General features: G+C 41.3%; 1 pseudogene across 1 annotated transcript; it reads left to right on the top strand.

Moving 5' to 3' along the window:
- The first annotated feature begins 18,526 nt into the window (after nt 1-18,526).
- LOC308627957 (acyl-CoA-binding domain-containing protein 6-like) lies at nt 18,527-18,866 on the top strand (annotated as a pseudogene). Its single transcript has one exon. The product of its transcript is annotated as an acyl-CoA-binding domain-containing protein 6-like (transcript).
- Nucleotides 18,867-21,382: the final 2,516 nt, after the last annotated feature.

The following is a 21,382-nucleotide window of genomic DNA, read 5'->3' as shown; positions in this document are numbered from 1 at the left end:
CTTATATTTAGGTCTTTAATCCATTTTGAGTTTATTTTTGTGTATGGTGTTAGGGAGTGTACTAATTTCATTCTTTTACATGTAGCTGTCCAGTTTTCCCAACACCACTTATTGAAGAGGCTGTCCTTTCTCCACTGTATATTCCTGCCTCCTGTATCAAAGATAAGGTGACCATATGTGCGTGGGTTTATCTCTGGGCTTTCTATCCTGTTCCATTGATCTATCTTTCTGTTTTTGTGCCAGTACCATACTGTCTTGATTACTGTAGCTTTGTAGTATACTCTGAAGTCAGGGAGCCTGATTCCTCCAGCTCCATTTTTCGTTCTCAAGATTGCTTTGGCTATTTGGGGTCTTTTGTGTTTCCATACAAATTGTGAAATTTGTTGTTCTAGTTCTGTGAAAAATGCCAGTGGTAGTTTGATAGGGCTTGCATTGAATCTGTAGATTGCTTTGGGTAGTAGAGTCATTTTCACAATGTTGATTCTTCCAATCCAAGAACATGGTATATCTCTCCATCTATTTGTATCATCTTTAATTTCTTTCATCAGTGTCTTATAATTTTCTGCATACAGGTCTTTTGTCTCCTTAGGTAGGTTTATTCCTAGTTATTTTATTCTTTTTGTTGCAATGGTAAATGGGAGTGTTTTCTTGATTTCACTTTCAGATTTTTCATCATTAGTGTACAGGAATGCCAGAGATTTCTGTGCATTAATTCTGTATCCTGCTACTTTACCAAATTCATTGATTAGCTCTAGTAGTTTTCTGGTAGCATCTTTAGGATTCTCTATGTATAGTATCATGTCATCTGCAAACAGTGTCAGCTTTACTTCTTCTTTTCCGATTTGGATTCCTTTTATTTCCTTTTCTTCGCTGATTGCTGTGGCTAAACTTCCTAAACTATGTTGAATAAGAGTGGTGAGAGTGGACAACCTTGTCTTGTTCCTGATCTTAGTGGAAATGCTTTCAGTTTTTCACCATTGAGGATGATGCTGGCTGTGGGTTTGTCATATATGGCCTTTATTATGTTGAGGAAATTTCCCTCTATGCCTACCACCTCCCACTTTTTGATCCTTATGGTCGGCCTTGGAACTGTCATGCCGCCCCCCCCCACCATGGTGTGTCATTTAGCTTGCTGATGTGTTACAGTGAGCATATACTGAGGCTCAAGGTCTATTGGAATTCAACTTGTCCGCCATCTTGGACCCATTTGGTTCTAATCAGTTTGTCATGTCCTCCCGCTATGTCATTCTTTCAGAGGTTGTGCCCCGACCCCTTCCCTTCTGTTTCAACAACACCAAGTCTTTGAAGAAATGTTGAGTGAGGTGACACCACGTGGGGTTGGTGAGGTTATGACATAGAGGCAGGGAAGAGATTTGGCTTCAGGATACAGTCAGAGACCAGGAATGACCAAAAACCTCTGGCCCCTGGGAAAAGGCTACTTTTCATGGCAACTGGAGGAGGGGGGATCTTGTCCTTTTAGTGGGAGCACTTGGGGGGTATGGAGTGAAGTGGCAGTGTGCCAGGCCAGAGTGAGGGGGAGGGGATGCTGGTGCAGGCGCAAAAGAGAGATTTCTCTCTCCCTTATCTCCTTGTCAGCCTAAAAACAATTAAAAGAGAAACCCATATCAGGCCCCACTCAGCCCATCTTCCTTTTTTTTTTTCTTGCTGTACGCGGGCCTCTCACTGTTGTGGTCTCTCCCATTGCGGAGCACAGGCTCCGGACATGCAGGCTCAGTGGCCATGGCTCACGGGCCCAGCCACTCCGCGGCATGTGGGATCTTCCTGGATCGGGGCATGAACCCGTATCCCCTGCATTGGCAGGCGGACTCTCAACCACTGAGCCACCAGGGAAGCCCCCCAGACCATCTTTTGAATAAGCTCTGCAGTCCATTCAGTTGCTGTAGAGATTCCCAGAAGGGTTAAAGGTCAATCCTCCAATTCTGTCTGGAAACCAGCCCACCTGGGGGTTTGTGTAACTATTGTCACATTGTGTCACATTCTTATGCAAATATTCTGAAGCACAGCAATCAAAGAACCAGCCACAGGGAGTAAACAAACTTTAAACACACAATGAAGATGCAAATCCCCGTTCAGGATTTTTTTTTTTAATTTTTATCGGAGTATAGTTGCTTTACAATGCTGTGTTAGTTTCTACTGTACAGCAAAGTGAATCAGCTATACGGATACATATATCCCCTCTTTTTTTGCTTTCCTTCCCATTTAGGTCACCACAGAGCACTGAGTAGAGTTCCCTGTGCTATACAGTGGGTTCTCATTAGTTATCTATTTTATACACAGTATCGATAGTGTTTATATGTCAATCCCAATCTCTCAATTCATCCCACCGCCCCTTCCCCCTTGGTATCCATAAATTTGTTCTCTACATCTGTGTCTCTATTTCTGCTTTGTAAATAAGATCGTCTATACCAATTTTTTCAGATTCCACATATATGCATTAATATACGATATTTGTTTTTCTGACAAGAGCACAGAATCATGGAGCTCTTTGGAGATTCACCTCCAGCATCTTGGCTTCCTGGGGGCTCAACTGCCTCCTAGCCCTGGGCCAGCCCTTCTCTGCCAGCTCTCTGGGTCCTTCTTCCTCCCTGAGACAGTCTGAGCCATTCTAAAGCAGCCTGGCTCAAATAAAGGAAGAGCTGTTCCTGTTCTTTCCCTCAAGGATGAGTGTTTACACAGGCAGACATGGAGCGTTTAAAAGTGTCTCTTTTAACATGCCTCTGGAGAATGATTTTCTACTTCTGTAATGACCTGTCCAATACACCAAAGAAGCCCAGCCACTTATGCACCTTCAACAGTTTTCCGACACCTTAATAATTAAGGCCCATGCACCTCACCAAAGTGGTTTTAAAAAACCTTTCTGTTTCCTTGAAACTTTCCTGCTTAAAGCCACTGTCTCACCCTGGTTAAGCTTCCTCCCCTCAGCCTCCTCCCCAGCCTCCTAAGCACACCTTGATCTCCAAAAACCAGGCTCCAGTTTGCCAGCATGTAAAAGCCCTGCCAAGCCTTGGCGCTTCCATGAAGCGTGTCTGAAATTTCAACATTCTCCAAAAGGCACACCTAGCCCTCATGAATGACTTCTTTCTCTTCACTCCTATGGTTATTTTGTAAAACATCCACACTCACAGTGGTTAATTAAGAAAATACAAGGCTTACTGCATGCCTGGAGATTTTTATGGTGCGCTAACAATTCCAAGATGTATAAAGTGGTCAGTCCTATTCCCAAGGAGCTTGAAGATCAGTGAGGGAAAATGACAAGTAAACATATTACTGTATGGTAGGTGCTATGTTTGGGATATTCCCCAAGTACCATGAAAATCCATCCCAGCCTTGAGGGTCCTAAAAAGGCTTTCTGGAAAGGGAATGGGGAAGGGCATCCCAGGCAGGAAGTAGACAGGCAAAGGCCTACAGAGGGGTCTTAGCCTAGCTAAGAACACCATTGGGTCAGCTAGGCTGGAGGGCAAAGTCAGGCAGGGCAAGGGGAGGGTGGGATGAGGCTGAAGTGGAACGCAGGGTCCAAAGGGTGAAGGATCTTTTCAGCCACGTTCAGGAGTTTGGTCTTGATCCCTGAGGCATGTGGGCCATTTAAGAAAATTCCTCTGTGGTGGGCTGAATGCATTGGTTGGGGTGAGGGGACTGCAAGAATGAAGGTGCATCACATGGGATCTGACACAAATAGGAACCAGACGAGTATTTCTTCCACGAGGAGGCAGCTAGAAGTCTGTGAGGTTACCCAGATGAGAGATGACTGAGGCCTAACTCAACAGATGACTGTCTTCAGAGTATTTGTTTCTTCACTTGTGTATGCGTGTGTGTATGTTTCTCCTTCATTGGAATGGAAGCCCTGAGATGGCATTTCTGTCTTGTTTACTGCTTATTATAAGCCCAGGACTTAACAATGGCACCTCGACCCTAAGAGGTACTCAATAAATACGTGAATGAAGGAATGAGAGCAGCTGACAGTTGATTTGACAGATGACTGATTGGGGTTGGGGGAGGGGTGAAGGGAGACAGGACTGCCTGCAGTCCCTGCCCCAATGCCATGACCCCTGAAATGAGGCCCCCTCAGAGTTGGCGACTATTAGTTTCCTATTGCTACTGTAACAAATGACCACATACTTAAAACAACACACATTTGTTCTCTTCCACTTCTGGAAGTCAGAAGTCCAAAATCAATTTGACTGAGCCAAACACAAGGTATTAGCAGGTCTGGCTCTTTCTAGGGATATAGGGGAGAATCTAACTTTTCTAATTTCTAGAGGCTGCCTGCATTCCTTGATTCCTGGCACCCTCCTCAAATCGATCCAACCCCTTGTTTCCATCCTCAGGTCTCCTACTTGCTATTTTGTACTCAAATCCCCTTCTGCCCGCCTCTTATAGGGACACCTGACTATGTTCAGACCCATCTGGATAATGCAGGGTAGTGTCTGCCTTTCAAAGTCTTCAATTTAGTCACATCTGCAAAGTCCCTTTTGCCATATAAGGTGACATTCACAGGTTCTGGACATTAGGATGTGGATATCGTTGGGGGCCATTATATCAGCGTATGACAGTGAGCAACACATGAGGTGGTTACTGGGTGCTTGAGTTGAGCCCCCATTGAGGTTGGTAGGACTGAACCTCTTCACCTGAGAGTGTTTAGGAGCACAGCCTGGAGCCAGACTGCCCAGATTCAAAGCTCTGCTACTCGTTAGCTGTGTGACCTTGGGTAAGTTACTTAACCTCTCTGTACCTCAGTTTCCTCATCTGTAAAATAGAGAATAGCTGCCACACAAGGTTGCTGGGATGAGTTAATACAAAAAAGGCATGCAGGTAGACTAATGCTGGTCACACAGTAAGCCCTCAGGAAGTGTTGGCTACTTGGGATAGACAAAGGGAAAACCTGGGGATGCCCTGATCCCACTTCTCAGCGTGAGGTGTGTCAGCAACTCAACCCTGAAGAAGCACACTACCCTGGGCATCTGAAGCCTCTCCTATGCTGGGGAGATTGAATGACTTGGAGGTGGTGAAGCAGGACATTGCTACTCAGAACTCCTCCATTGAATCTCCCCATTTCAGATAATCTTTCTATAATAAAAGTCAACACAAATGTATGCCACGTGCTAACCTAAGTACTTTTAATATTTTGAATCCATGTAATTCTCACAACAACCATATGTTATAGGAACTGTTATGTCCATTTTACAGTTAGGAAAATTGAGGACCAGAGACCAAGATTCACTGTAGGAACAGTCTGGCCAAAAAGCTGCCTTTAGCTCCCTCTATTGTGGGATACTCAGAGCAGCCACTGTGAAGAATCATTTCTCAACGATCGATCCCTACATCTTTAGGTCACTAAATCCCAGGCTGTTTCTGAATAGGCTGAGCCCACACGTGCCCATATTCTCGAGGAACTGAGGGCAGACCATGTCTGGCTCTTTTCAGTAGCCTTAATAGAGGCTGAGCCACGCCTTCAACCAAAGCTCAAATAATCGGTGAATTGCCCCTGGATTAGTTCCCTTTTCTGTGTAACAAATTACCCTAAATCATAGCAAGTCAAAACAACAAAACACCATTTCAGTTTCTGTGGGTCAGGAACCTGGATCCGGTGTCGTTGGGTCTTTTGGCTCAGGATCTCTCACAAGGAAGCAATTATGTTGTCAGGAATATAGTCATCTCAAGTCTTGACTAGGTGAGGATCCACTTCTAAGCTCACTCGTGGCTGTTGTTAGGCTTCTGGTCTTTGCTGACTGTCAGCCAAGTCAACAGTTCTTGCCATGCAAGTGTTTCCATAGAGCTGCTTACACCATGGCTGCTGGCTTCCCCCAGAGTAAAGGCTGAGAGAGCGGAACGTGAACACCTCCTCAGTACAATATTTAGGAAGAGAGTAGAGAAGAGCAGACAGAAGGAATTAAGGTAGGAGGCGAGGACAACCCAAAGGACTGGTGAGATGGCTTGATCCTCAACATTTTTCTTTTGTCTTTGTGTATTTTAGGCAGACTCAATATGAAAAAACTATATAACTTAAAACTAAAGGAAAAATAGCACAGTCAAAGTTCAGGAATCTACCATGTAGCAAGAAATGAACAGATTCTCAATATGAAAAACATGCAAGCATAATTTTTAAATGGATAAAACTGAAGAAGTCTAGGGGTTGCTGTGAAATACAAGACCATTGGAACAGATGGAAATCATCAATGACATTATGCAGCAGGTGGAGAAAGGAAAGTTAACCCCTGGAAAAAATGAGTCAGAATTTGAAGGCTGTAAGGCTGTGGTATACATTTTAATGGAGAAAAGTTGTACCTTCCTGTTTTGGTGCTAGGGTTCACAATTAAAGATACTCTCGGGAGTCATTTGTGTGTATAGAATTACATTCCATGTACCCTGAGTCCTGTGCACTAGTGGCTTTCAAACACTTTTGAAGTGGACAAAGAGTTAAAAATACACTTTACACAGCAACTGAGGTGTACACACTCACACATGTAACAGGGAAGAGCCAAATCTGACCACATGTTGGATCTGTTTCTTTTACTTTAACCTTTGCTTTCCGTGCTTTTGTTCACTAAAAGGATACTGTCTCTACATAATGGCCTGCCTCGGGGAACCCTGCCCCTCTGTCTGAATGTTAAACCAAAGTGCCTTTGTTCAGGGAAACATCCAGACCCTGTCCACCTGTGGATGGCTGCAAGAAAGAAGAAATTAACACATCCCCTCCCCGAGGCTGGCCATTCCAGGGGATATTGCAAAACGTATGGCCTTTTTACTTTACTTCCTAATCTCCTCCTCGTCTCTGTGCTATAAAAGAAACTGGCATCCAAACCCCGATAAGATGGTTATTTTGAGACATTAGTCTGCCATCTTCTCGGTCTGCTGGCTTTCCGGATAAAGTCGTCGTATTCCTTGCCTCAGCACCTCGTCTTCGATTTATTGGCCTGTTGTGCTGCAAGCAGAGCGAGCTTGGACTTGGTGACACACACACAACAGAAGTACAAGTTTTATGAAAACAATATTTACCCTTATTATGTGCTCAGATTTTTATATTCTATTTTAAAATTCTGGTCAAGATTCAATCCACAGATTTCATGAACCTTTAAAGGCTGTAAACATGCAGGTTGAAGAATACTACTCTTGGGAGACTTTTAGCCAGTTTCATCCTGAATTATAGAGAATGGTCAGGATAAAGCCACAAAGCCCAAGTTTACATTAACTGACTACCCCATAGGGAAAAGGAAGAAAATCAGGTGTGAAATAAACATTTTATCTTAAAGATTTTTTTCATCTTTATTCATTTTTTTACCATTTTTAATTGAAATATGGTTACTTTACAATGTTATTTTAGCTTCAGGTGTACAGCAAAGTGATTCAATTATATATACATTATATATATATTATATAATGTATATATAATTCAGAGTCTTTTCCATTATAGGTTGTTATAAGACATTGAATATAGTTCCCTGTGCTATACAGTTGGTCCTTGTTGTTTATTTTACACATAATACTGTGTATATGTTAATCACAAACTCCTAATTTACTTCCCCCCCACCCCCTGCTATCTCCTCTGGTAACCATAAGTTTGTTTTCCACAGAGTCTATTTTGGTTTTGTAAATAAGTTCATTTATATTATTTTTTTAGATTCCACATATAAGTGATATGCTATAATATTTGTCTTAGTCTGACTTACTTCATTTAATATAACAATCTCTAGGTACATCCATGTTGCTCCAAATGGCATTATTTCATTGTTTTTCATGACTGAGTAATATCTTTTAATAATGCATAAATTTGAACCAAGTACTTAAAAATGTTTTTCTATATCTGTGCTTATTTCCCCATTCTAATTTTTTATTTTGTGTATCATTTTGTTTTCTTTTTTCTTTGGTTAGCAGTTTGTTGCTTTTCAAAGAATTCAGTTCTTGGGTTTATTTATTAGTTCTACAATTTTTCAATTCTCTAATATGTTAATATTTGTATTCATCCTTTATTTTTGCTTTCCTTAGGTTTATTCTGTTTTTCTGTTAAATTTGAAAAATTCAATGCCTAATTTATTTAATTTTTCTTGTGTGAGTTATCTATTGCTAATTATTGCTAATAAATTACCCTAAAACTTGGTGACTTAAAATAACATGCATCTATTATCTCACAGTTTCTGTGGGTCAGAAATCCAGGTTTCACCCGCCCTTTGCTCCAGGGTCTATTGTGAGGCTGCAATCAAGGTGTCAGCCCAGGACACAGTCATCTCCAAGCTCAGCTGGGACACAACCACTTCCAAGCTCACCCAGTGGTTGTTGGTAAGAATCAGTTCCTCTCTGGCTGTTGGTCCGAGGTTGCCCTTAGTTCCTTGACAGGAAGCCTTCTCCATCAGGGTAGGCATGGGAGAAAAGCCAGGGACAAAAACACCAGTAAGATGAAAGTCAGTCCTTTGTAATGAAGACAGCAAGAATTTGTCACCCCAAAATATTGCCTCTTTGATATAAAAATCATTTTGAGCTCAAGGCAATTGAGAAGAAGCAAATACAGGAAAAGCTCTCTGCCCTTCCCTTATTTTCCTAAAAGCAGGACATAAATTTTCAAAGGTGTCCCTTTCCTCTCTCTACCAGGAAAGATAAAAATTATCAGAGACAGCTTTAGGCTCATATCAGCCTGGAGCTGGCACCAGAGGAATCTACATAACCAACTTTACTAACTAGCCTTTATCTGCCATTGGTTCCCCATATATTTACCTTTCCTTGGAAGTCTAAAACCATTTTCCTTTGTCCTGTCATTTCTCTACAAATTTATTGTTCTTTGTTGAAGATGCTGTGTAAGCCAGATTTCTAAGCCACCTCTTGGAGTTACTCTTTCCCTGAGTCTCTCCCATGTATATATGAGATATATATGTTAGTAACTTCAGTTTTTCTCTTGTTAATCTGTCTTTTGGTACAGAGGTTCCAGCTAGAACTTAGAAGGGTAGAAGGAAAAGATTTTTTTCCTCCCCTACAAAAACCTAATGACAAAAGGAAGCTTCAATCCATCTCTGTCACCAAGTTCTGTTCATTAAAAGGGAATCATTACGTGTAGCCCACACTCCAGGGGAAAAGATTACACAAGGGTGTGAATTCCGGGAGGCAGGGACCACTAGGATTCATGTCAGAACTCTCTACTGCACTTATATACAGTTGATCCTCAGGTACTTTTGCCTGAGGCTATACAAGAAGGCTGTACATCATTCACAGACATGCAGAGCAGCAAAAAATTTGAGTCAGCTGATATGTTTGTTCCCAGATGGGGTTGAACAAGGTGAAACTCTGCCTTCTTGTTTTAGCTCTCATACTATAAAGTGTCCCTTCCACAGTCTATCTAGTGCCACATTTTTGTGTTTTTTGGTGATGATTTCCATATTTATACCCCCCCAGGTTAAGTACTGAACTATTGCCTAGTATTCCCAAGTACAAGAAACTTGTGATGAGCCTTAAGGAGAAAACACATGTGATAGATGAGCTTTACTCAGGCATGAGTTATAGTGCTGTTGAACATGAGTTCAATGTTAATCAATCAAAAATGTATACGTGGGCTTCCCTTGTGGCACAGTGGTTGAGAGTCCGCCTGCCGATTCAGGGGACGCGGGTTCGTGCCCCGGTCCAGGAGGATCCCACATGCCGCGGGGCGGCTGGGCCCGTGAGCCATGGCCGCTGGGCCTGCGAGTCCGGAGCCTGTGCTCCGCAACGGGAGAGGCCACAACGGAGAGGCCCGCGTACCGCAAAAAAAAAAAAAAAATGTATATGTTAGGGGACTTCCTAGTGGTCCAGTGGTTAAGACTCCGAGCTTCCACTGCAGGGGGTGCAGGTTCGATCCCTGGTCAGGGAACTAAGAACCCACATGCTGCACAGCCCCACCCCTGCAAAAAAAGTATATGTTAAATAAGGTGTCTTTAAACATAAATATCCATAAAACTAGGTTATGTATTAATTGTTTGACAGAAATGTTGTGACCAGAGGCTCATAGGAAACTAGCCCTGTATTTTCCCTAGAGCAATGGTTCAGTATTCACTAATGCAGCGTTTGTGGTCACTTTATAGAACATAACTACTATAAATAATGTGAATAGGCTCTATGAGTCTAACACTCATAACACTCATAACACTCATATTTAAGACTATGATTTTCTTCTGAGCTGGGCTTTTTTTTGGGCGGGGGGGTATGCAGGCCTCTCACTGTTGTGGCCTCTCCCATTGCGGAGCACAGGCTCCGGACGCGCAGGCTCAGCGGCCATGGCTCACGGGCCCAGCCGCTCCGTGGCATGTGGGATCTTCCCGGAATGGGGCACGAACCCATGTCCCCTACATCAGCAGGCGGGCTCTCAACCACTGCACCACCAGGGAAGCCCGTGAGCTGGGCTTTTTATGCATCTCAGAATTCTGATATGTGGAGTGTGCCTGTTACTAAGCTTTTATCAAACCCAGAAAGAATTGCTTTCCAACTAGCTTGAGTCTTATATGTTAGTGGTTTTGAAACCTCTGGGCTGGGCTTTGTGATGGCGGGACTAGAACTCTACAGCTTACATTCATTCTTTGTCAGCTGGCTGCTATTAGGTTCTGCCAATAGGGGGCACTATAGGGAGACTTGAAGGCAGGAGGGGGAAGCAGGAACTTTGGTCCACAATGCCCTTTACCCTGGCAGAAGCAGCAGCTAGTTTCAGCCTCCAGACATTTTTCCAGGTTCTCTGAACCACTGTAGCCCTCAGAGGCCTGAGTCTCAGCTCTGTGGAGCCCTTCCTAGAACATGGCAGATGCTACCTGCAGGCTTTACCTCAGAGTTACCTCAGTGTCCCTTTGCTTTTTTTCAGACCTTTAAGGTCTGTATAACTAATTTAATTTCCAAGTTAAATTCTTTCTGTTGAGCTACCTACTATGGTTTCAATTTTCTTGGAACCTAATTGATACATAGAGGTTTCTTTAACTTTTTACTTTAAAATAATTTTATACTTACAGAAAAGTTGCAGAATAGTACAGAAAAATTCTGTATACCCTTTATACCCTTTACTCAAATCCATCATTTTGTTTCATTGAGGTGAAACTCATAATATAAAAGTAACCATTTTAAAGTGAACAAGTCAGTAGCAATTAGTACAATAAAATGAATCGATCAACTTTTATCATTTTCCCACATTTGTTTTATAATTCATTATCTCTATAAAGCACATATTATGGATGCATAATTTTGCACAATATTATTTCTCCTGAGACATTCATAAGTTGCATACATCACACTCCTTTACCTCTTACTACAATTACACGTACTTCTTTAGAATATATTTGTATATAACCATTGGTACATTACTTTAATCTATAATCCATATTACAGTTTTGCAAAATATCCCAGCAACATCCTTTACAATATTATTTTCCCCATTAGTTCAGGACACAGTCCAGGATGACACATTGAATTTAGTTGTTATGTCTCTTTCATTTTATTTATTTATTTATTTTGAAGGTTCACGTCTTTATTTAAGCACATGTACACCTTTTGTGGGGTTGCAAAATTCAGTTTTTGATGCATGCAATTTTTGCTCCCTTTTTACCATTACTGCGGTTGTGATTTGTAATCCGTTATGTCCATTAGTAACTGTGACTTTTTCTTTTTTTTTCTTTGATTTTTTTTAACATCTTTATTGGAGTATGATTGCTTTACAAATGGTGTGTTAGTTTCTGCTGTATAACAAAGTGAATCAGCCATACATACACATATATTCTCATATCTCTTCCCTATCCCACCCCTCTAGGTGGACACAAAGCACCGAGCTGCTCTCCCTGTGCTATGCGGCTGCTTCCCACTAGCTATTTTACATTTGGTAGTGTATATACGTCCATGCCACTCTCTCACTTCATCCCAGCTTACCCTTCCCCCTCCCCGTGTCCTAAAGTCCATACTCTACGTCTGTGTCCTTATTCCTGTCCTGCTCCTAGGTTCATCAGAACCAGTTTTCTTTTAGATTCCATATATATGTGTTAGTATAAGGCATTTGTTTTTCTCTTTCTGACTTACTTCACTCTGTATGACAGACTCTAGGTCCATCCACCTCACTGCAGATAACTCAATTTCATTTCCTTTTATGGCTGAGTAATATTCCATTGTATATATGTGCCACATTTTCTTTATCCATTCATCTGTCAGTGGACACTTAGGTTGCTTCCACGTCCTGGCTATTGTAAATAGAGCTGCAGTGAACATTGTGGTACATGACTCTTTTTTTTTTTTTTTTTTGGTTTTTTTTTTTTTTTTTTGCGGTACGCGGGCCTCTCACTGTTGTGGCCTCTCCCGTTGCGGAGCACAGGCTCCGGACGCGCAGGCTCAGCGGCCATGGCTCACGGGCCTAGCCGCTCCGCGGCATGTGGGATCCTCCCGGACTGGGGCACGAACCCGTGTCCCCTGCATCGGCAGGCGGACTCTCAACCACTGCGCCACCAGGGAAGCCCCATGACTCTTTTTGAATTATGGTTTTCTCAGTGTGCATGCCCAGTAGTGGGATTGCTGGGTCGTATGGTAGTTCTATTTTTAGTTTTTTTGTTTGTTTGTTTGTTTGTTTGTTTTTTGCGGTACTCGGGCCTCTCACTGCCGTGGCCTCTCCCGTTGCGGAGCACAGGCTCCGGATGCGCAGGCTCAGCAGCCATGGCTCACGGGCCCAACTGCTCCAAGGCACATGGGATCCTCCCGGACCGGGGCATGAACCCGCGTCCCCTGCATCGGCAGGCGGACTCTCAACCACTGCGCCACCAGGGAAGCCCTATTTTTAGTTTTTTAAGGAAACTCCATACTGCTCTCCATAGTGGCTGTTTCAATTTAGACACCCATCAATGGTGCAAGAGGGTTCCCTTTTCTCCACACCCTCTCCAGCGTTTATTGTTTGTAGATTTTTAAATGATGGCCATTCTGACTGGTGTGAGGTGATACTTCATTGTAGTTTTGATTTGCATTTCTCTAATGATTAGTGATGTTGAGCATCCTTTCATGTGTTTGTTGGCAATCTGTATATCTTCTTTGGAGAAATGTCTATTTAGGCCTTCTGCCCATTTTTGGATTGGGTTGTTTGTTTTTTTGGTATTGAGCTGCATGAGCTGCTTGTATATTTTGGAGGTTAATCCTTTGTCAGTTGCTTTGTTTGCAAATATTTTCTCCCATTCTGAGGGTTGTCTTTCCATCTTGTTTATGGTTTCCTTTGCTGTGCAAAAGCTTTGAAGTTTCATTAGGTCCCATTTGTTTATTTTTGTTTTTATTTCCATTTCTCTAGGAGGTGGATCAAAAAGGATCTTGCTGTGATTTACGTCATGGAGTGTTCTGCTTATGTTTTCCTCTAAGAATTTTGTAGTGTCTGGCCCTACATTTAAGTCTTTAATCCATTTTGAGTTTATTTTTGTGTATGGTGTTAGGGAGTGTTCTAATTTCATTCTTTTACATGTAGCTGTCCAGTTTTCACAGCACCACTTATTGAAGAGGCTGTCTTTTCTCCATTGTATACTCTTGCCTCCTTTATCAAAGATAAGGTGACCATTTGTGTGTGGGTTTATCTCTGGGCTTTCTATCCTGTTCCATTGATCTATATTTCTGTTTTTGTGCCAGTACCATACTCTCTTGATTACTGTAGCTTTGTAGTATAGTCTGAAGTCTTGGAGCCTGATTCCTCCAGCTCCGTTTTTCTTTCTCAAGATTGCTTTGGCTATTCGGGGTCTTTTGTGTTTCCATACAAATTGTGAAATTTTTTATTCTAGTTCTGTGAAAAATGCCATTGGTAGTTAGATAGGGATTGCATTGAATCTGTACATGGCTTTGTCTAGTATAGTGGGTTTCACAATGTTGCTTCTTCCAATTCAAGAACATGGTATATCTCTCCATCTGTTTGTATCATCTTTAATTTCTTTCATCAGTGTCTTATAATTTTGTGCATACAGGTCTTTTGTCTCCTTAGGTAGGTTTATTCCTAGTTATTTTATTCTTTTTGTTGCAATGGTAAATGGGAGTGTTTCCTTAATTTCTCTTTCAGATTTTTCATCATTAGTGTATAGGAATGTAAGAGATTTCTGTGCATTAATTTTGTATCCTGCTACTAAATTTACCAAATTCACTGATTAACTCTAGTAGTTTTCTGGTAGCATCTTTAGGATTCTCTATGTATAGTATCATATCATCTGTAACTAGTGACAATTTTCCTTCTTTTCTGACTTGGATTCCTTTTATTTCTTTTTCTTCTCTAATTGCTGTGGCTAAAACTTCCAAAACTATGTTGATTAGTAGTGGTGAGAATGGGCAACCTTGTCTTGTTCCTGATCTTAGTGGAAATGGTTTCAGTTTTTCACCATTGAGAACGATGTTGGCTGTGGGTTTGTCATATATAGCCTTTATTGTGTGAGGTAAGTTCCCTCTATACCTACTTTCTGGAAGGATTTTAACATAAATGGGTGTTGAATTTTGTCAAAACCTTTTCCTGCATCTATTGAGATGATCATATGGTTTTTCTCCTTCAATTTGTTAATATGGTTTATCATATTGATTGGTTTGTGTATATGGAAGAATCCTTGCATTCCTGGGATAAAACCCACTTGATCGTGGTGTATGATCCTTTTAATGTGCTGTTGGATTCTGTTTGCTAGTATTTTGTTGAGGACATTTTTTTATTATTATTATCATTTATTTTTGGATGTGTTGGGTCTTCCTTGTTGAGTGCAGGCTTTCTCTAGCTGTGGTGAGCGGGGACTACTCTTCGTTGGAGTGCGTGTGCTTCTCATTGTGGTGGCTTCTCTTGTTGTGGAGCATGGGCTCTAGACACATGGGCTTCAGTAGTTGTGTCACGCAGGCTCAGTAGTTGTGGCTTGCAGGCTCTAGAGCACAGGCTCAGTAGTTGTGGCACATGGGCTTAGTTGCTCCGCGGCATGTGGGATCTTCCCAGACCAGGGTTCGAACCCATGTCCCCTGCATTGGCAGGAAGATTCTTAACCACCCTGCCACCAGGGAAGCCCTTGTTGAGGATTTTTGCATCTATGTTCATCAGTACTATTGGCCTGTAGTTTTTTTTGTGACATCTTTGTCTGGTTTTTCTATCAGGGTAATGGTGGCCTCATAGAATGAGTTTGAGAGTGTTCCTCCCTCTGCTATATTTTGGAAGAGTTTGAGAAGGATAGGTGTTAGCTCTTCTCTGAATGTTTGATAGAATTCGCCTGTGAAGCCATATGGTCCTGGGCTTTTGTTTGTTGGAAGATTTTTTTATCACAGTTTCAATTTCACTGCTTGTGGTTGGCCTGTTTATATTTTCTATTTTTTTCCTGGTTCAGCCTTGGAAGGTTGTGCTTTTCTAAGAATTTGTCCATTTCTTCTAGGTTATTCATTTTATTGGCATATAGCTGCTTGTAGTCACCTCTCATGATCCTTTGTATTTCTGCAGTGTCAGTTGTTACTTCTTTTTCATTTCTAATTTTACTGATTTGAGTCTTCTCTCTCTTTTTTTTTTTTTTTGATGAGTCTGGCTAATGGTTTATAAATTTTATCTTGTCAAAGATACAGCTTTTAGTTTTATTGATCTTGTTGTCATTTCCTTCATTTCTTTTCCCTTTTTTTCTGATCTGATCTTTATGATTTCTCTACTTCTGCTAACTTTGGGGGGGGGTTGTTCTTCTTTCTCTAATTGCTTTAGGTGTAAAATTAGGTTGCTTATTTGAGATGTTTCTTGTTTCTTGAGGTAGGATTATATTGCTATAAACTTCCCTCTTAGAACTGCTTTTGCTGCATCCCACAGGTTTTGGGTTGTTGTCTTTTCATTGTAATTTGTTTCTGGGTTTTTTTTTTATTTCCTCTTTGATTTCTTCAGTGATCTCTTGGCTATTTAGTAGAGTATCGTTTAGCCTCCATGAGTTTGTATTTTTTACAGATTTTTTTCCTGTAATTGATATCTAGTCTCATAGCATTGTGGTCGGAAAAGATACTTGGTAACGAGTTCAATTTTCATAAATTTACCGAGGCTTGATTTGTGACCCAAGATATAATCTATCCTGGAGAATGTTCCATGTGCCCTTGAGAAGACAGTGTATTCTGTTGTTTTTGGATGGAATGCCCTATAAATATCAGTTAAGTTCATCTTGTTTAATGTGTCATTTAAAGCTGTGTTTCCTTATTTATTTTCATTTTGGATGATCTGTCCATTGGTGGAAGTGGCGTGTTAAAGTCCCCTAATGTTATTGTGTTACTGTCGATTTCCCCTTTTATGGCTGTTAGCATTTGCCTTATGTATTGAGGTGCTCCTATTTTGGGTGCATAAATATTTACAATTGTTATGTCTTCTTCTTGGATCAATCCCTTGATTATTATGTAGTGTCCTTCTTTGTCTCTTGTTATAGTCTTTATTTTAAAGTCTATTTTGTCTTATATGAGAATTGCTACTCTGGTTTTCTTTTGATTTCCGTTTGCATAGAATATCTTTTTCCACCCCCTCACTTTCAGTCTGTATGTGTCTCTAGGTCTGAAGTGGGTCTCTTGTAGACTGCATATATACAGGCCTTGTTTTTGTATCCATTCAGCCCGTCTATGTCTTTGGGTTGGAACATTTAATCCATTTACGTTTAAGGTATTTATCAATATGTATGTTCCTATTACCATTTCCTTAATTGATTTGGGTTTCTTATTGTAAGTCTTTTCCTTCTCTTGTGTTTCCTGCATAGAGAAGTTCCTTTATCATTTGTTGTAAAACTGGTTTGGTGGTGCTGAATTCTCTTAGCTTTTGCTTGTCTGTAAAGGTTTTAATTTCTCCACTGAATCTGAATGAGATCTTTGCTGGATAGAGTAATCTTAGTTCTAGGTTTCCCTTTCATCACTTTAAATATGTCCTGCCACTCCCTTCTGGCTTGCAGATTTTCTGCTGAAAGATCAGCTGTTAACCTTATGGGGATTCCCTTGTATGTTATTTGTTGCTTTTCCCTTGCTGCCTTTAATATTTTTTCTTTGTATTTAATTTTTGATAGTTTGATTATTAATATGTGTCTTGGCATGTTTCTCCTTGGATTTATCCTGTATGGGACTCTCTGCACTTCCTGGACTTGATTGACTGTTTCCTTACCCATATTAGTGATGTTTTCAACTATAATCTCTTCAAATATTTTCTCAGTCCCTTTTTTTTCTCTTCTTCTTCTGGGACCCCTATAATTTGAAAGCTGGTGTGTTTAATGTTGTCCCAGAGGTCTCTGTGATTGTCCTTAATTCCTTTCATTCTTTATTTCTTTATTCTGCTCTGTGGTAGTTATTTCTACTATTTTATCTTCCAGGTCACTTTTCCATTCTTCTGCCTCAGTTATTCTGCTATTGATTCCTTCTAGAAAATTTTTAATTTCATTTATTGTGTTGTTCATCATTGTTTGTTTGCTCTTTGACATAGTTCTTCTAGGTCCTTGTTAAATGTTTCTTGTATATTCTCCATTCTATTTCCAAGATTTTGGATAATCTTTACTGTCATTATTCTGAATTATTTTTCATGTAGACTTCCTATTTCCTCTTCATTTGTTTGGTCTGGTGGGTTTTTACCTTGCTCCTTCATCTGCTGTGTAGTTATCTGTCTTCTCATTTTGCTTAACTTACTGTCTTTGGGGTCTCCTTTTGCAGGCTGCAGGTTCATAGTTTCCATTGTTTTTGGTGTCTGCTCCCAGGGGGTAAGGTTAGTTCAGTGGGTTGTGTAGGCTTCCTGGTGGAGGGGACTTGTGCCTGTGTTCTGGTGGATGAGGCTGGATCTTGTCTTTCTGGTGGGCAGGACCATGTCCTGTTGTGTGTTTTGGTGTCTGTGAACTTAAGATTTTAGGCAGCCTCTGCTAATGGGTGGGTTGTGTTCCTGTCTTGCTAGTTGTTTGGCATAGGGTGTCCAGCACTGTAGCTTGCTGGTCGTAGAATGGAGCTTGGTCTTATCATTGAGATGGAGATCTTTGGGAGAGCTTTCGCTGTTTGATATTACATGGGGCCGGGAGGTCTCTGGTGGACCAATGTCCTGAACTCGGCTCTCCCACCTCAGAGGCTCAGGCCTGACACCTGGCCAGAGCACCAAGACCCTGTCAGCACACGGCTCAGAAGAAAAGGGAGGAAAGAAAAGAAAGAATGAAAACAAATAAATAAAATAAAGTTATTAAATTTTTAAAATTATTAAATATTAAAAGGTAATAAAAAAAAGAGAAAGGAAGAAGAGAGCAACCAAACCAAAAAACAAATCCACCAATGATAACAAGCAATAAAAACTATACTAAAAACAAAACAAGGCCGTGCCACTGGAGGGACCCATCCTATCCCGAGTCCGCTGTTAGCCAGGGGTAGCTGGAAGAGACCGGGCAGTGGGGGAGAGCTGCAGAGGGTGGTGGAACCCGCCCCGCACGCCCAGGGAGGGAAGGGGGAGTGAGGGAGGCAGAGTTATGCGAGGAACGCGAGTAAGTGAGCTTGGGTCCGACTTGAGCTCGGGCTCAAGACCGAGACTGGTGGGCCAGGCCCCCAAGCCAGCATCACACCCCATCTGAAGAAGACATGCGGTCACATGGCTTTGCCATTCCTGCCTGCGGGAGCCACCACGGGTGACAGCGGTGGAGAGCTGAACTCAGGGGACGACTCCAGGGATGTGGAATCCCTCCAGAGCCCGGAGACCGAGGCCTCCAAGAGCCTGACAGAGCTGTTTGAGAAGGCTGCAGTGCACTTCCAAGGCCTGGTTCACGGGGCCAGCAGGGAGCAGCTCTTGTACCTGTATGCCCGGTACAAGCAGGGAAGCATGGAAAGCACTTCGTGATTCAAGCCCCAGCCAAGCAATGCAGGAGTATATTGCCATAGTTAAAAAATTAGATCCAAGTTGGAATCCTCAGCTTCTTGAAATGGAAACTTAAATTACTGTGTTCTTTTGGGAATTAAAAATCACTCAAGGACTTCCCTGGTGGCACAGTGGTTAAGAATCTGCCTGCCAATGCAGGGGACATGGGTTCGAGCCCTGGTCTGAGAAGATCCCACATGCCTCAGAGAAACTAAGCTCGTGCACCACAACCACTGAGCCCAAGCTCTAGAGCCTGTGAGCCACAACTACTGAAGCTCACGCTCCTAGAGCCTGTGCTCCACAACAAAAGAAACCACTGCAATGAGGAGTAGCCCCCACTCACCACAACTAGAAAGCCCATGCACAGCAATGAAGACCAAACAGCCAAAAAAAAAAAAAGAAAAAAACCAGTCAAGAAGAAACTTACTGAGGATAAATATCCAGATATATTCTTAACTTTTACTGGATTCTGTGGCTTTTCATTTGAAAAAAAAGGAGGAATTTGTTCTTGTTTCATCAAATAGGATGTTGATGAATAGAAAGAAAGGGCTCAAAATAAAAATTTCCTTGCCTATGTAAGGCTAATCTTATTTAAGTATAAGCTAAAAACAGACTGACAGACGGTTTATCTCAGGACTGCAATACATGGGGCATAGAAAGATAAATAAAGTAGCATTTCCCCAGGAAGTATATTTTAGACCCCTGACAATAATCAAAAGTATCTTAAGTGGGCTTCCCTGGTGGCGCAGTGGTTGAGAGTCTGCCTGCCGATGCAGGGGACACGGGTTCGTGCCCCAGTCTGGGAAGATCCCACATGCCGTGGAGCGGCTGGGCCCATGAGCCATGGCCGCTGAGCCTGCGTGTCCGGAGCCTGTGCTCCACAATGGGAGAGGCCACAACAGTGAGAGGCCCGCGTACCACCAAAAAAAAAAAAAAATTATCTTAAGTAACTGTCTCTGACCCATGCAGATATTGCAGAATAACATCAAGGGGGAATGAATAGGAATTGTTTCTTTCAGTTAACTGAGTAGTTCACTCCTTTACCAATTTAAAGTCCTTATTCATTAAACGTCTTGCCTTATCAGTCTCTGCACCTCTTTTTCATGAAATCATCCACTTTATTAAGATAGTTGGTTGAATGGAGGCAAAAGTAATGGAAAAGAGAATGGAATGGAAACAGTTTAGCAATACTAGTCTATTCATTTGTGTATTCCCATTCATGCATTCTGTCAAAAATCATTCAGAGTTATTGGAATTCGGGGATGATGACAGTGGTTGTAGCATAGTTTTTGAATTTTCCCGAATCCTTAACAGAATAACTAGGATAGCATAACCAAAAGCACTTGGGCAATATCTGTAACAAAACCTAGTTGATCAGAGAAACTAGGGACAAACTATCAACAGCTCCAAGATTTGTGTAGCATTGGCATCTCTGTAGGAGGAAGCAGAAGGAAACAGTAGAGAGTCTAATTGGCCTGAGAATGGCAGAAGCCTAAATTTGCCCACAGGTGAAGAGTACAGGGGGTTCATGGTAAGGTTTTCTAGAGCTGTCTGGAGCTCTAGAGTTCCAGAATTAAGCAGCCAAAACTTCCCTTCCAGTACACAGCCTCACACTGAGAGGAATCTGCAGAACAAGTCAAGCAGGACAAGGACAATGAAGACAAAATGAAAAAGAAACCAGATAAGCATGGGAGAGGGGACCAGAGCCAAGTGATCTTGAAAGTATCCTAGGGGCCAGATTTTTAATTATTTCATGAAAATAACAGAAAAGGGACTTATATACCTAAAACTATATCCTGATTCACATTTCTATCTTAAAAATTCAAAAACATTAATTTCACGTAAAGATGAGCAACAGAAAAAGAATTACGGTTGAAACCTATACAAAGTTACTATAATTCAGAATTGTATCTTTTTTCTTATAATATCCAGAAGCTGTATTAATGGTTAAAATAATGAAAGTGTGCTAATATTTTTATGGGTCTTGGTAGGATTGCAATATTGCTTTCCAAAAGAGTAATACCATTTTACAAGAGCATTAGGGCCATTAACTTAGTATAGTGCCTGTTTCACTACAGTTTTACCAATTTGGATAATTTTGTTACCCTAATGGAATTAGTTTAAAATCTGTTGCTCGTTGTTGTTTTAATTTGCATTTTCTTAAATGATTATGGATGTTGAACTTTTTTCCAAGTAGTGATATAACATTATTGATATTTATGTATGTACGTGAATAACATCCTAAACCTCTGTGTCACTTCAAAAAAAAAAAAAAAAAAAGGAAAGACAGAACCCTAGGACAAATGGCAAAAGCAAAGCTTAGAGACAAAATCACACAAAGAAGCATACACATACACACTCACAAAAAGAGAAAAAGGAAAAAAATATATATATATAAAGTATATATATATAAAAAGGAAGAGAGCAACCAAATCAATAAACACAAAGATAATAAGCTCTAAATACTAAACTAAGATAAACAAAACCAGAAACAAATCAGATGCAGAAAGCAAACCCCAAGTCTGCAGTTACTCTCAAAGTCCACCGCCTCAATTTTGGGATGATTCATTGTCTAGTCAGTTATTCCACAGA

This window comes from Mesoplodon bidens (assembly GCF_964165515.1).
Source record: "Mesoplodon bidens genome assembly, chromosome: 1".
In the NCBI taxonomy this organism is placed as follows: domain Eukaryota; kingdom Metazoa; phylum Chordata; class Mammalia; order Artiodactyla; family Ziphiidae; genus Mesoplodon; species Mesoplodon bidens.
The sequence above is the reverse complement of the archived record's forward strand: the minus strand, read 5'-3'. Positions and strand labels throughout refer to the sequence as shown.